Source organism: Bombina bombina, chromosome 7 (genome assembly GCF_027579735.1).
Source record: "Bombina bombina isolate aBomBom1 chromosome 7, aBomBom1.pri, whole genome shotgun sequence".
Lineage (NCBI taxonomy): Eukaryota > Metazoa > Chordata > Amphibia > Anura > Bombinatoridae > Bombina > Bombina bombina.
This window is the reverse complement of record NC_069505.1, coordinates 192,905,766-192,921,544: the sequence shown is the minus strand read 5'-3', so window position 1 is coordinate 192,921,544 and position 15,779 is coordinate 192,905,766. Positions and strand designations below refer to the sequence as shown.

The 15,779-nt window shown below is 38.0% G+C and overlaps 1 protein-coding gene across 1 annotated transcript in view; it reads right to left on the bottom strand.

Moving 5' to 3' along the window:
• PAMR1 (peptidase domain containing associated with muscle regeneration 1) overlaps positions 1–15,779 on the bottom strand; it is a 262,966-nt gene that overhangs the window by 130,246 nt on the left and 116,941 nt on the right. The window lies entirely within an intron of this gene.

Below are 15,779 nucleotides of genomic sequence, written 5' to 3'. Positions count from 1 at the left end.
CTCGCTATAGAGCATGTGAAGTATTTTATCTCACGGTTGTGTCTCACTATTGTGCATGTGAAGTATTTCATCTGACTGTGAAAAAGCCGAAGAGCAGCAAGATCGGATGAGTGATAACTCTCACAGTCCGCTGCTCATCGCCCGTACTTGGTGCGCGGCTTTTTGACAGCTTTCTTGATAACTTAGGCGAATTTTTGCAGGTCCGCGGCGGCGATGTGAGGCGAGCTTAGGCAGGCGTATTGGGCCGGCGAAGGCAGGAAAAGTAGACATGTTGATAACTAGGCCCCCATGTATTTTAGCGGTTGTGTCTCGCTATAGAGCATATGAAGTATTTTATCGCACGGTTGTGTCTCGCTATAGAGCATGTGAACTATTTTATCGCACGGTTGTGTCTCGCTATAGAGCATATGAAGTATTTAATCTCACGGTTGTGTCTCGCTATAGAGCATATGAAGTATTTTATTGCACGGTTGTGTCTCGCTATAGAGCATATGAAGTAATTAATCTCACGGTTGTGTCTCGCTATAGAGCATATGAAGTATTTAATCTCACGGTTGTGTCTCGCTATAGAGCATATGAAGTATTTAATCTCACGGTTGTGTCTCGCTATAGAGCATATGAAGTATTTTATTGCACGGTTGTGTCTCGCTATAGAGCATATAAAGTATTTCATCTCACGGTTGTGTCTCACTATAGAGCATGTGAAGTATTTCATCTCACGGTTGTGTCTCGCTATAGAGCATGTGAAGTGTTTAATCTCACAGTTGTGTGTCGCTATAGAGCATGTGAAGTATTTTATCTTACGGTTGTGTCTCGCTATAGAGCATATGAACTTTTTAATCTCACGGTTGTGTGTCGCTATAGAGCATATGAAGTATTTAATCTCACGGTTGTGTCTCGCTATAGAGCATGTGAAGTATTTCATCTCACGGTTGTGTTTCGCTATAGAGCATATGAAGTATTTCATCTCACGGTTGTGTCTTGCTATAGAGCATGTGAAGTATTTAATCATACGGTTGTGTCTCTCTATAGAGCATGTGAAGTATTTCATCTCACGGTTGTGTCTCGCTATAGAGCATATGAAGTATTTCATCTCACGGTTGTGTCTCGCTATAGAGCATGTGAAGTATTTAATCTCACGGTTGTGTCTCGCTATAGCGCATGTGAAGTATTTAATCTCACGGTTGTGTCTCACTATAGAGCATGTGAAGTATTTAATCTCACGGTTGTGTCTCACTATAGAGCATACGAAGTATTTCATATCACGGATGTGTCTCGCTAAAGATCATGTGAAGTATTTCATCTCACGGTTGTGTCTCACTATAGAGCATGTGAAGTATTTAATCTCATGGTTGTGTCTCGCTATAGAGCATATTAAGTATTTAATATCACGGTTGTGTCTCACTATAGAGCATATAAAGTATTTCATCTCACGGTTGTGCCTCGCTATAGAGCATTTGAAGTATTTAAATCTCACGGTTGTGTCTCGCTATAGAGCATATTAAGTATTTAATATCATGGTTGTGTCTCGCTATAGAGCATATGAACTATTTTATCTCACGGTTGTGTCTCGCTATAGAGCATATGAAATATTTAATCTCATGGTTGTGTCTCTCTATAGAGCATTTGAAGTATTTAATCTCACGGTTGTGTCTCACTATAGAGCATGTGAAGTATTTAATCTCACGGTTGTGTCTCGTTATAGAGCATATGAAGTATTTAATCTCATGGTTGTGTCTCACTATAGAGCATGTGAAGTATTTAATCTCACGGTTGTGTCTCATTATAAAGCATGTGAAGTATTTCATCTCACGGTTGTGCCTCGCTATAGAGCATTTGAAGTATTTAATCTCATGGTTGTGTCTCTCTATAGAGCATGTGAAGTATTTCATCTCACGGTTGTGCCTCGCTATAGAGCATTTGAAGTATTTAATCTCACGGTTGTGTCTCTCTATAGAGCATGTGAAGTATTTCATCTCACGGTTGTGTCTCACTATAGAGCATGTGAAGTATTTCATCTCACGGTTGTGTCTCACTATAGAGCATGTGAAGTATTTAATCTCACGGTTGTGTCTCTCTATAAAGCATGTGAAGTATTTCATCTCACGGTTGTGCCTCGCTATAGAGCATTTGAAGTATTTAATCTCACGGTTGTGTCTCTCTATAGAGCATGTGAAGTATTTCATCTCACGGTTGTGTCTCGCTATAGAGCATATGAAGTATTTAATCTCACGGTTGTGTCTCACTATAGAGCATGTGAAGTATTTCATCTCATGGTTGTGTATCGCTATAGAGCATATCAAGTATTTTATCTCATGGTTGTGTCTCGCTATAGAGCATATGAAGTATTTAATCTCACGGTTGTGTCTCGCTATAGAGCATATGAAGTATTTAATCTCATGGTTGTGTCTCTGTAGAAAGCATATGAAGTATTTAATCTCACGGTTGTGTCTCGCTATAGAGCATATGAAATATTTAATCTCATGGTTGTGTCTCGCTATAGAGCATATGAAATATTTAATCTCACGGTTGTGTCTCGCTATAGAGCATATGAAATATTTAATCTCATGGTTGTGTCTCGCTATAGAGCATTTGAAGTATTTAATCTCACGGTTGTGTCTCACTATAGAGCATGTGAAGTATTTAATCTCACGGTTGTGTCTCACTATAGAGCATGTGAAGTATTTAATCTCACGGTTGTGTCTCACTATAGAGCATGTGAAGTATTTAATCTCATGGTTGTGTCTCGCTATAGAGCATATTAAGTATTTAATATCACGGTTGTGTGTCGCTATAGAGCATATAAAGTATTTCATCTCACGGTTGTGCCTCGCTATAGAGCATTTGAAGTATTTAAATCTCACGGTTGTGTCTCGCTATAGAGCATATTAAGTATTTAATATCATGGTTGTGTCTCGCTATAGAGCATATGAACTATTTTATCTCACGGTTGTGTCTCGCTATAGAGCATATGAAATATTTAATCTCATGGTTGTGTCTCTCTATAGAGCATTTGAAGTATTTAATCTCACGGTTGTGTCTCACTATAGAGCATGTGAAGTATTTAATCTCACGGTTGTGTCTCGTTATAGAGCATATGAAGTATTTAATCTCACGGTTGTGTCTTACTATAGAGCATGTGAAGTATTTAATCTCACGGTTGTGTCTCGCTATAGAGCATATGAAGTATTTCATCTCACGGTTGTGTCTCACTATAGAGCATGTTAAGTATTTAATCTCATGGTTGTGTCTCACTATAGAGCATGTGAAGTATTTATTCTCACGGTTGTGTCTCATTATAAAGCATGTCAAGTATTTCATCTCACGGTTGTGCCTCGCTATAGAGCATTTGAAGTATTTAATCTCATGGTTGTGTCTCTCTATAGAGCATGTGAAGTATTTCATCTCACGGTTGTGCCTCGCTATAGAGCATTTGAAGTATTTAATCTCACGGTTGTGTCTCTCTATAGAGCATGTGAAGTATTTCATCTCACGGTTGTGTCTCACTATAGAGCATGTGAAGTATTTAATCTCACGGTTGTGTCTCACTATAGAGCATGTGAAGTATTTAATCTCACGGTTGTGTCTCTCTATAAAGCATGTGAAGTATTTCATCTCACGGTTGTGCCTCGCTATAGAGCATTTGAAGTATTTAATCTCACGGTTGTGTCTCTCTATAGAGCATGTGAAGTATTTCATCTCACGGTTGTGTCTCGCTATAGAGCATATGAAGTATTTAATCTCACGGTTGTGTCTCACTATAGGGCATGTGAAGTATTTCATCTCATGGTTGTGTATCGCTATAGAGCATATCAAGTATTTTATCTCATGGTTGTGTCTCGCTATAGAGCATATCAAGTATTTAATCTCACGGTTGTGTCTCGCTATAGAGCATATGAAGTATTTCATCTCACGGTTGTGTCTCACTATAGAGCAAGTGAAGTATTTAATATCACGGTTGTGTCTCGCTATAGAGCATGTGAAGTATTTTATCTCACAATTGTGTCTCACTATTGAGCATGTGAAGCATTTCATCTGACGGTTGTGTCTCGCTATAGAGCATGTGAAGTATTTTATCTCACGTTGTGTCTCGCTATTGAGCGTCTGAGGTATTTTATCTCACGGTTGTGTCTCGCTATAGAGCATGTGAATTATATTATCTCACGTTTGTGTCTCGCTATAGAGCATGTGAAATATTTTATCTCACGTTGTGTCTCGTTATTGAGCTTGTGAAGTATTTTATCTCACGGTTATGTCTCGCTATTGAGCATGTTGAGTATTTTATCTCACAGTTGTCTCTCGCTATAGAGCATGTGAAGTATTTTATTGCACGGTTATGTCCCGCTATTGAGCATGTGAAGTATTTTATCTCACGGTTCTGTCTCACTATTGAGCATGTGAAGTATTTCATCTCACGGTTGTGTCTTACTATGGAGCATGTGAAGCATTTAATCTCACAGTTGTGTCTCACTATAGAGCAAGTGGAGTATTTTATCTCATGATTGTGTCTCGCTATTGAGCATGTGAAGTATTTTATCACATGGTTTTGCCTCGCTATAGAGCATGTGAAGTATTTTATCTCACGTTTGTGTCTCACTATTGTGCATGTGAAGTATTTCATCTGACTGTGAAAAAGCCGAAGAGCAGCAAGATCGGATGAGTGGTAACTCTCACAGTCCGCTGCTCATCGCCCGTACTTGGTGCGCGGCTTTTTGACAGCTTTTTTGATAACTTAGGCGAATTTTTGCAGGTCCGCGGCGGCGATGTGAGGCGAGCTTAGGCGGGCGTATTGGGCCGGCGAAGGCAGGAAAAGTAGACACGTTGATAACTAGGCCCCCATGTATTTTAGCGGTTGTGTCTCGCTATAGAGCATATGAAGTATTTTATCGCACGGTTGTGTCTCGCTATAGAGCATGAGAACTATATTATCGCACGGTTGTGTCTCGCTATAGAGCATATGAAGTATTTAATCTCACGGTTGTGTCTCGCTATAGAGCATATGAAGTATTTTATTGCACGGTTGTGTCTCGCTATAGAGCATATGAAGTAATTAATCTCACGGTTGTGTCTCGCTATAGAGAATATGAAGTATTTAATCTCACGGTTGTGTCTCGCTATAGAGCATATGAAGTATTTAATCTCACGGTTGTGTCTCGCTATAGAGCATATGAAGTATTTTATTGCACGGTTGTGTCTCGCTATAGAGCATATAAAGTATTTCATCTCACGGTTGTGTCTCACTATAGAGCATGTGAAGTATTTCATCTCACGGTTGTGTCTCGCTATAGAGCATGTGAAGTGTTTAATCTCACAGTTGTGTGTCGCTATAGAGCATGTGAAGTATTTTATCTTACGGTTGTGTCTCGCTATAGAGCATATGAACTATTTAATCTCACGGTTGTGTGTCGCTATAGAGCATATGAAGTATTTAATCTCACGGTTGTGTCTCGCTATAGAGCATGTGAAGTATTTCATCTCACGGTTGTGTTTCGCTATAGAGCATATGAAGTATTTCATCTCACGGTTGTGTCTTGCTATAGAGCATGTGAAGTATTTAATCATACGGTTGTGTCTCTCTATAGAGCATGTGAAGTATTTCATCTCACGGTTGTCTCTCGCTATAGAGAATATGAAGTATTTCATCTCACGGTTGTGTCTCGCTATAGAGCATGTGAAGTATTTAATCTCACGGTTGTGTCTCGCTATAGCGCATGTGAAGTATTTAATCTCACAGTTGTGTCTCACTATAGAGCATGTGAAGTATTTAATCTCACGGTTGTGTCTCACTATAGAGCATACGAAGTATTTCATATCACGGATGTGTCTCGCTAAAGAGCATGTGAAGTATTTCATCTCACGGTTGTGTCTCACTATAGAGCATGTGAAGTATTTAATCTCATGGTTGTGTCTCGCTATAGAGCATATTAAGTATTTAATATCACGGTTGTGTCTCACTATAGAGCATATAAAGTATTTCATCTCACGGTTGTGCCTCGCTATAGAGCATTTGAAGTATTTAATCTCACGGTTGTGTCTCGCTATAGAGCATATTAAGTATTTTATCTCACGGTTGTGTCTCGCTATAGAGCATATGAAGTATTTAATCTCATGGTTGTGTCTCGCTATAGAGCATATGAACTATTTAATCTCACGGTTGTGTCTCACTATAGAGCATGTGAAGTATTTAATCTCACGGTTGTGTCTCTCTATAAAGCATGTGAAGTATTTCATCTCACGGTTGTGCCTCGCTATAGAGCATTTAAAGTATTTAATCTCGCGGTTGTGTCTTGCTTTAGAGCATGTGAAGTATTTAATTTCACGGTTGTGTCTCTCTATAGAGTATGTGAAGTATTTCATCTCACGGTTGTGTCTCGCTATAGAGCATATGAAGTATTTAATCTCACGGTTGTGTCTTACTATAGAGCATGTGAAGTATTTAATCTCACAGTTGTGTCTCACTATAGAGAATATCAAGTATTTTATCTAATGGTTGTGTCTCGCTATAGAGCATATCAAGTGTTTTATCTCATGGTTGTGTCTCGCTATAGAGCATATGAAGTATTTAATCTCACGGTTGTGTCTCGCTATAGAGCATATGAAGTATTTAATCTCACGGTTGTGTCTCGCTATAGAGCATTTGAAGTATTTAATCTCACGGTTGTGTCTCTTTATAGAGCATGTGAAGTATTTCATCTCACGGTTGTGTCTCGCTATAGAGCATATGAACTATTTAATCTCACGGTTGTGTCTCGCTATAGAGCATATGAAGTATTTAATCTCACGGTTGTGTCTCACTATAGAGCATGTGAAGTATTTAATCTCACGGTTGTGTCTCACTATAGAGCATGTGAAGTATTTCATCTCTTGGTTGTGTCTCGCTATAGAGCATATCAAGTATTTTATCTCATGGTTGTGTCTCGCTATAGAGCATATCAAGTATTTTATCTCATGGTTGTGTCTCGCTATAGAGCATATGAAGTATTTCATCTCACGGTTGTGTCTCGCTATAGAGCATATGAAGTATTTCATCTCACGGTTGTGTCTCGCTATAGAGCATATGAAGTATTTCATCTCACGGTTGTGTCTCGCTATAGAGCATGTGAAGTATTTTATCTCATGGTTGTGTCTCACTATAGAGCAAGCGAAGTATTTTATCTCATGGTTGTGTCTCACTATAGAGCAAGTGAAGTATTTAATATCACGGTTGTGTCTCGCTATAGAGCATGTGAAGTATTTTATCTCACAATTGTGTCTCACTATTGAGCATGTGAAGCATTTTATCTGACGGTTGTGTTTCGCTATAGAGCATGTGAAGTATTTTATCTCATGTTTGTGTCTCACTATAGAGCAAGTGAAGTATTTAATATCACGGTTGTGTCTCGCTATAGAGCATGTGAAGTATTTTATCTCACAATTGTGTCTCACTATTGAGCATGTGAAGCATTTCATCTGACGGTTGTGTCTCGCTATAGAGCATGTGAAGTATTTTATCTCACGCTGTGTCTCGCTATTGCGCGTCTGAGGTATTTTATCTCACAGTTGTGCCTCGCTATAGAGCATTTAAAGTATTTAATCTCGCGGTTGTGTCTTGCTATAGAGCATGTGAAGTATTTAATTTCACGGTTGTGTCTCTCTATAGAGTATGTGAAGTATTTCATCTCACGGTTGTGTCTCGCTATAGAGCATATGAAGTATTTAATCTCACGGTTGTGTCTCACTATAGAGCATGTGAAGTATTTAATCTCACAGTTGTGTCTCACTATAGAGAATATCAAGTATTTTATCTAATGGTTGTGTCTCGCTATAGAGCATATCAAGTGTTTTATCTCATGGTTGTGTCTCGCTATAGAGCATATGAAGTATTTAATCTCACGGTTGTGTCTCGCTATAGAGCATATGAAGTATTTAATCTCACGGTTGTGTCTCGCTATAGAGCATTTGAAGTATTTAATCTCACGGTTGTGTCTCTTTATAGAGCATGTGAAGTATTTCATCTCACGGTTGTGTCTCGCTATAGAGCATATGAACTATTTAATCTCACGGTTGTGTCTCGCTATAGAGCATATGAAGTATTTAATCTCACGGTTGTGTCTCACTATAGAGCATGTGAAGTATTTAATCTCACGGTTGTGTCTCACTATAGAGCATGTGAAGTATTTCATCTCATGGTTGTGTCTCGCTATAGAGCATATCAAGTATTTTATCTCATGGTTGTGTCTCGCTATAGAGCATATCAAGTATTTTATCTCATGGTTGTGTCTCGCTATAGAGCATATGAAGTATTTCATCTCACGGTTGTGTCTCGCTATAGAGCATATGAAGTATTTCATCTCACGGTTGTGTCTCGCTATAGAGCATATGAAGTATTTCATCTCACGGTTGTGTCTCGCTATAGAGCATGTGAAGTATTTTATCTCATGGTTGTGTCTCACTATAGAGCAAGCGAAGTATTTTATCTCATGGTTGTGTCTCACTATAGAGCAAGTGAAGTATTTAATATCACGGTTGTGTCTCGCTATAGAGCATGTGAAGTATTTTATCTCACAATTGTGTCTCACTATTGAGCATGTGAAGCATTTCATCTGACGGTTGTGTCTCGCTATAGAGCATGTGAAGTATTTTATCTCACGCTGTGTCTCGCTATTGCGCGTCTGAGGTATTTTATCTCACGGTTGTGTCTCGCTATAGAGCATGTGAATTATATTATATCACATTTGTGTCTCGCTATAGAGCATGTGAAATATTTTATCTCACGGTTGTGTCTCGTTATTGAGCTTGTGAAGTATTTTATCTCACGGTTATGTCTCGCTATTGAGCATGTTGAGTATTTTATCTCACAGTTGTCTCTCGCTCTAGAGCATGTGAAGTATTTTATTGCACGGTTGTGTCCCGCTATTGAGCATGTGAAGTATTTTATCTCACGGTTCTGTCTCACTATTGAGCATGTGAAGTATTTCATCTCACGGTTCTGTCTTACTATGGAGCATGTGAAGCATTTCATCTCACAGTTGTGTCTCACTATAGAGCAAGTGGAGTATTTTATCTCATGATTGTGTCTCGCTATTGAGCATGTGAAGTATTTTATCACACGGTTTTGCCTCGCTATAGAGCATGTGAAGTATTTTATCTCACGGTTATGTCTCACTATTGTGCATGTCAAGTATTTCATCTGACGGTTGTGTTTCGCTATAGAGCATGTAAAGTATTTTATCTCAAGTTGTGTCTCGCTGTTGAGGATGTGAAGTATTTTATTTCACAGTTGTGTCTCGCTATTGAGGATGTGAAATATTTCATCTCACGGTCATGTCTTGCTATTGCATGTGTAAAGTATTTTATCTCACGTTTGTGTCTCGCTATTCAGCATGTGGAGTATTTTATCTCATGGTTGTGTCTCGCTTTTGAGCATGTGAAGTATTTCATCTCACGGTTGTGTCTTGCTATAAAAGAGCATGTGAAGTATTTTATCTAACAGTTGAGTCTCGCTATTGTGCGTGTGAAGTATTTTATCTTATGGTTGTGTCTCGCTATTGCACATGTGATGTATTGTATCTTACTGTTGTGTATCGCTATTGCTCGTGTGGAGTATTTCATCTCACAATTGTTTCTCGCTATAGAGTATGTGAAGTATTTTTTCTCACGGTTGTGTCTCACTATAGAGCATGTGAAGTATTTAATCTTATGATTGTGTCTTGCTATTGAGTATTTGAAGTATTTTATCTCACGGTCGTGTCTCGCTATTGAGCATGTGAAGTATTTTATCTCACGGTTGTGTCTCGCTATTGAGTATGTGAAGTATTTTATCTCAAGATTGTGTCTCACTATTGAGCATAAGAAGTATTTTATCTCACAGTTGTGTCTTCCTATTGAGTATGTAAAGTATTTTATCTCACGGTCGTGTCTCTCGCTATTGATCATGTGAAGTATTTTATCTCACGTTCATGTGTCGCTATTGAGTATGTAAGGTATTTTATCTCACGGTCATGTCTCACTATTGAGCATGTGAAGTATTTTATCTCACAGTTGTGTCTCACTATTGAGTATGTAAAGTATTTTATCTCACGGTCATGTCTCGCTATTGAGCATGTAAAGTATTTTATCTCACGGTCGTGTCTCTCTATTGAGCATGTGAAATATTTTATCTCACGGTGTGTCTCGTTATTGAGCTTGTGAAGTATTTTATCTCACGGTTATGTCTCGCTATTGAGCATGTTGAGTATTTTATCTCACAGTTGTCTCTCGCTATAGAGCATGTGAAGTATTTTATTGCACGGTTGTGTCCCGCTATTGAGCATGTGAAGTATTTTATCTCACGGTTCTGTCTCACTATTGAGCATGTGAAGTATTTCATCTCATGGTTGTGTCTTACTATGGAGCATGTGAAGCATTTAATCTCACAGTTGTGTCTCACTATAGAGCAAGTGGAGTATTTTATCTCATGATTGTGTCTCGCTATTGAGCATGTGAAGTATTTTATCACACGGTTTTGCCTCGCTATAGAGCATGTGAAGTATTTTATCTCACGGTTGTGTCTCACTATTGTGCATGTGAAGTATTTCATCTGACGGTTGTGTTTCGCTATAGAGCATGTAAAGTATTTTATCTCATGTTGTGTCTCGCTGTTGAGGATGTGAAGTATTTCATCTCACTGTTGTGTCTCGCTATTGAGGAGGTGAAGTATTGTATCTCATGATTGTGTCTTGCTATTGAGTGTTTGAAGTATTTTATCTCATGGTCGTGTCTCGCTATTGAGCATGTGAAGTATTTTATCTCACGGTTGTGTCTCGCTATTGAGCATGTGAAGTATTTTATCTCAAGATTGTGTCTCACTATTGAGCATAAGAAGTATTTTATCTAACGGTTGTGTTTTCCTATTGAATATGTAAAGTATTTTATCTCGGGGTCATGTCTCGCTATTGAGTATGTGAAATATTTCACCTCACGGTTGTGTCTCGCTATAGAGCATGTGAAGTATTTAATCTCATGATTGTATCTTGCTAGAGAGTATGTGAAGTATTTTATCTCACGGTCATGTCTCGCTATAGAGCATGTGAAGTATTTCATCTCACAATTGCATCTCACTATAGAGTATGTGAAGTATTTTATGTCACGGTTGTGTCTTGCTATAGAGTATGTGAAATATTTTATCTCATGGTTGTGTCTCGCTATAGAACATGTGAAGTATTTAATCTCAGGATTGTGTCTTGCTATAGAGCATGTGGAGTATTTTATCTCACGGTTGTGTCTTGCTATTGAGTATTTGAAGTATTTTATCTCACGGTCGTGTCTCGCTATTGAGCATGTGAAGTATTTTATCTCACGGTTATGTCTCGCTAATGAGTATGTGAAGTATTTTATCTCAAGATTGTGTCTCACTATGGAGTATAAGAAGTACTTTATCTCACAGTTGTGTCTTCCTATTGAGTATGTAAAGTATTTTATCTCACGGTCATGTCTCACTATTGAGCATGTGAAGTATTTTATCTCACGGTCGTGTCTCGCTATTGAGTATGTAAAGTATTTTATCTCAAGGTCATGTGTCACTATTGATCATGTGAAGTATTTAATCTCATAATTGTGTCTTGCTATTGAGTATTTGAAGTATTTTATCTCACGGTCGTGTCTCGCTATTGAGTATGTAAAGTATTTTATCTCACGGTCATGTCTCACTATTGAGCATGTGAAGTATTTAATCTCATAATTGTGTCTTGCTATTGAGTATTTGAAGTATTTTATCTCACGGTCGTGTCTCGCTATTAAGTATGTAAAGTATTTTATCTCACGGTCATGTCTCACTATTGAGCATGTGAAGTATTTTATCTCACAGTTGTGTCTCACTATTGTGCATGCAAAGTATTTTATCTCACGTTCGTGTCTTGCTATTGAGTATGTAAAGTATTTTATCTCACGGTCGTGTCTCGCTATTGAGCATGTGAAGTATTTTATCTCAAGATTGTGTCTCGCTATTAAGCATGTGAAGTATTTTATCTCACAGTTGTGTCTCGCTATTGAGCATGTGAAGTATTTTATCTTACATTCGTGTCTCGCTATTGACTATGTAAAGTATTTTATCTCACAGTCATGTCTCACTATTGAGCATGTGAAGTATTTTATCTGACGGTTGTTTCTCGCTATAGAGCATGTGAAGTATTTTATCTCACTTTGTGTCTCGCTATTGCATGTCTGAAGTATTTTATCTCACAATTGTGTCTCGCTATAGAGCATGTGAAGTATTTTATCTCACAATTGTGTCTTGCTATAGAGCATGTGAAGTATTTTATCTCACGGTTGTGTCTTGCTATTGAGTTTGTGAAGTATTTCATCTCATGGTCATGTCTCGCTATAGAGCATGTGAAGTATTTCATCTCACAATTGTGTCTCGCTATAGAGTATGTGAAGTATTTTATCTCACGGTTGTGTCTTGCTATAGAGCATGTGAAGTATTTCATCTCACGGTTATGTCTTGCTATATAGCATGTGAAGTATTTCATCTCACAAATGTGTCTCGCTTTAGAGTATGTGAAATATTTTATCTCACGGTTGTGTCTTGCTATAGAGTATGTGAAATATTTTATCTCACGGTTGTGTCTCGTTATAGAGTATGTGAAGTATTTAATCTCACGATTGTGTCTTGCTACAGAGCATGTAAAGTATTTTATCTCACGGTTGTGTCTCGCTATTGAGTATGTAAAGTATTTTATCTCACGGTCGTGTCTCACTATTGAGCATGTGAAGTATTTTATCTCACGATCGTGTCTCGCTATTGAGCATGTGAAGTATTTTATCTCACAGTCGTGTCTCACTATTGAGCATGTGAAATATTTTATCTTACATTCGTGTCTCGCTATTGAGTATGTAAAGTATTTTATCTCACGGTCATGTCTCACTATTGAGCATGTGAAGTATTTTATCTGACGGTTGTTTCTCGCTATAGAGCATGTGAAGCATTTTAGCTCACGTTGTGTCTCGCCATTGCACTTCTGAAGTATTTTATCTCACGTTTGTGTCTCGCTATAGAGCATGTGAAGTATTTCATCTCACGGTTGTGTCTTGCTATAGAGCATGTGAAGTATTTTATCTCACGGTTGTGTCTTGCTATTGAGTTTGTGAAGTATTTTATCTCACGGTTGTTTCTCGCTATTGAGCATATTGAGTATTTTATCTCACGGTTGTGTCTCGCTATAGAGCATGTGAAGTATTTTATAGTATGGTTGTGTCCCGCTATTGAGCATGTGAAGTATTTAATCTCACGGTTGTGTCTCGCTATTCAGCATGTGGAGTATTTTATCTCATGGTTGTGTCTCGCTTTTGAGCATGTGAAGTATTTCATCTCACGGTTGTGTCTCGCTATAGAGCATGTAAAGTATTTTATCTCACGGTTGTGTCTCGCTATAGAGTATGTGAAATATTTTATCTCACGGTTGTGTCTCGTTATAGAGTATGTGAAGTATTTAATCTCACGATTGTGTCTTGCTACAGAGCATGTGAAGTATTTTATCTCACGGTCATGTCTCACTATTGAGCATGTGAAGTATTTTATCTCACAGTCGTGTCTCACTATTGAGCATGTGAAGTATTTTATCTTACATTCGTGTCTCGCTATTGAGTATGTAAAGTATTTTATATAACGGTCATGTCTCACTATTGAGCATGTGAAGTATTTTATCTCACGGTCGTGTCTCGCTATTGAGTATGTAAAGTATTTTATCTCACGGTCATGTCTCACTATTGAGCATGTGAAGTATTTTATCTCACGATCGTGTCTCGCTATTGAACATGTGAAGTATTTTATCTCACAGTCGTGTCTCACTATTGAGCATGTGAAATATTTTATCTTACATTCGTGTCTCGCTATTGAGTATGTAAAGTATTTTATCTCACGGTCATGTCTCACTATTGAGCATGTGAAGTATTTTATCTGACGGTTGTTTCTCGCTATAGAGCATGTGAAGTATTTTAGCTCACGTTGTGTCTCGCCATTGCACGTCTGAAGTATTTTATCTCACGTTTGTGTCTCGCTATAGAGCATGTGAAGTATTTCATCTCACGGTTGTGTCTTGCTATAGAGCATGTGAAGTATTTTATCTCACGGTTGTGTCTTGCTATTGAGTTTGTGAAGTATTTTATCTCACGGTTGTTTCTCGCTATTGAGCATATTGAGTATTTTATCTCACGGTTGTGTCTCGCTATAGAGCATGTGAAGTATTTTATCGTATGGTTGTGTCCCGCTATTGAGCATGTGAAGTATTTAATCTCACGGTTGTGTCTCGCTATTCAGCATGTGGAGTATTTTATCTCATGGTTGTGTCTCGCTTTTGAGCATGTGAAGTATTTCATCTCACGGTTGTGTCTCGCTATAGAGCATGTAAAGTATTTTATCTCACGGTTGTGTCTCGCTATAGAGTATGTGAAATATTTTATCTTACGGTTGTGTCTCGTTATAGAGTATGTGAAGTATTTATTCTCACGATTGTGTCTTGCTACAGAGCATGTGAAGTATTTTATCTCACGGTCATGTCTCACTATTGAGCATGTGAAGTATTTTATCTCACAGTCGTGTCTCAGTATTGAGCATGTGAAGTATTTTATCTTACATTCGTGTCTCGCTATTGAGTATGTAAAGTATTTTATATAACGGTCATGTCTCACTATTGAGCATGTGAAGTATTTTATCTCACGGTCGTGTCTCGCTATTGAGTATGTAAAGTATTTTATCTCACGGTCATGTCTCACTATTGAGCATGTGAAGTATTTAATCTCATAATTGTGTCTTGCTATTGAGTATTTGAAGTATTTTATCTCACGGTTGTGTCTTGCTATTGAGTATGTAAAGTATTTTATCTCACGGTCATGTCTCACTATTGAGCATGTGAAGTATTTAATCTCATAATTGTGTCGTGCTATTGAGTATTTGAAGTATTTTATCTCACGGTCGTGTCTCGCTATTGAGTATGTAAAGTATTTTATCTCACGGTCATGTCTCACTATTGAGCATGTGAAGTATTTTATCTCACAGTTGTGTCTCACTATTGTGCATGTGAAGTATTTTATCTCACGTTTGTGTCTCGCTATTGAGTATGTAAAGTATTTTATCTCACGGTCGTGTCTCGCTATTGAGCATGTGAAGTATTTTATCTCAAGATTGTGTCTCGCTATTGAGCATGTGAAGTATTTTATCTCACAGTTGTGTCTCGCTATTGAGCATGTGAAGTATTTTATCTTACATTCGTGTCTCGCTATTGAGTATGTAAAGTATTTTATCTCACAGTCATGTCTCACTATTGAGCATGTGAAGTATTTTATCTGACGGTTGTTTCTCGCTATAGAGCAGTGATTTTTAACCTTTTTTTTGCCGTGGCACACTTTTTTACATTAAAAAATCCTGTGGCACACCACCATCCCAAAATTTTAAAAAAATCACACATTGTAGCCTAATACAGCATATATATATACACATACACACAAACACACACATACTGTATGTATTGTGCTGTTATGCCATGCCTCCTACAAACTACCCCTGCACTGGGAGTAAAAAACAAGCAAAGTTTAAAAAATATGTCACACTGTTGTCAGTCTGCTGTGGCACACCTGAGGATCTCTCACGGCACACTGGTTGAAAAACACTGCTATAGAGCATGTGAAGTATTTTATCTCACGTTGTGTCTCGCTATTGCACGTCTGAAGTATTTTATCTCACAATTGTGTCTCGCTATAGAGCATGTGAAGTATTTTATCTCACAATTGTGTCTTGCTATAGAGCATGTGAAGTATTTTATCTC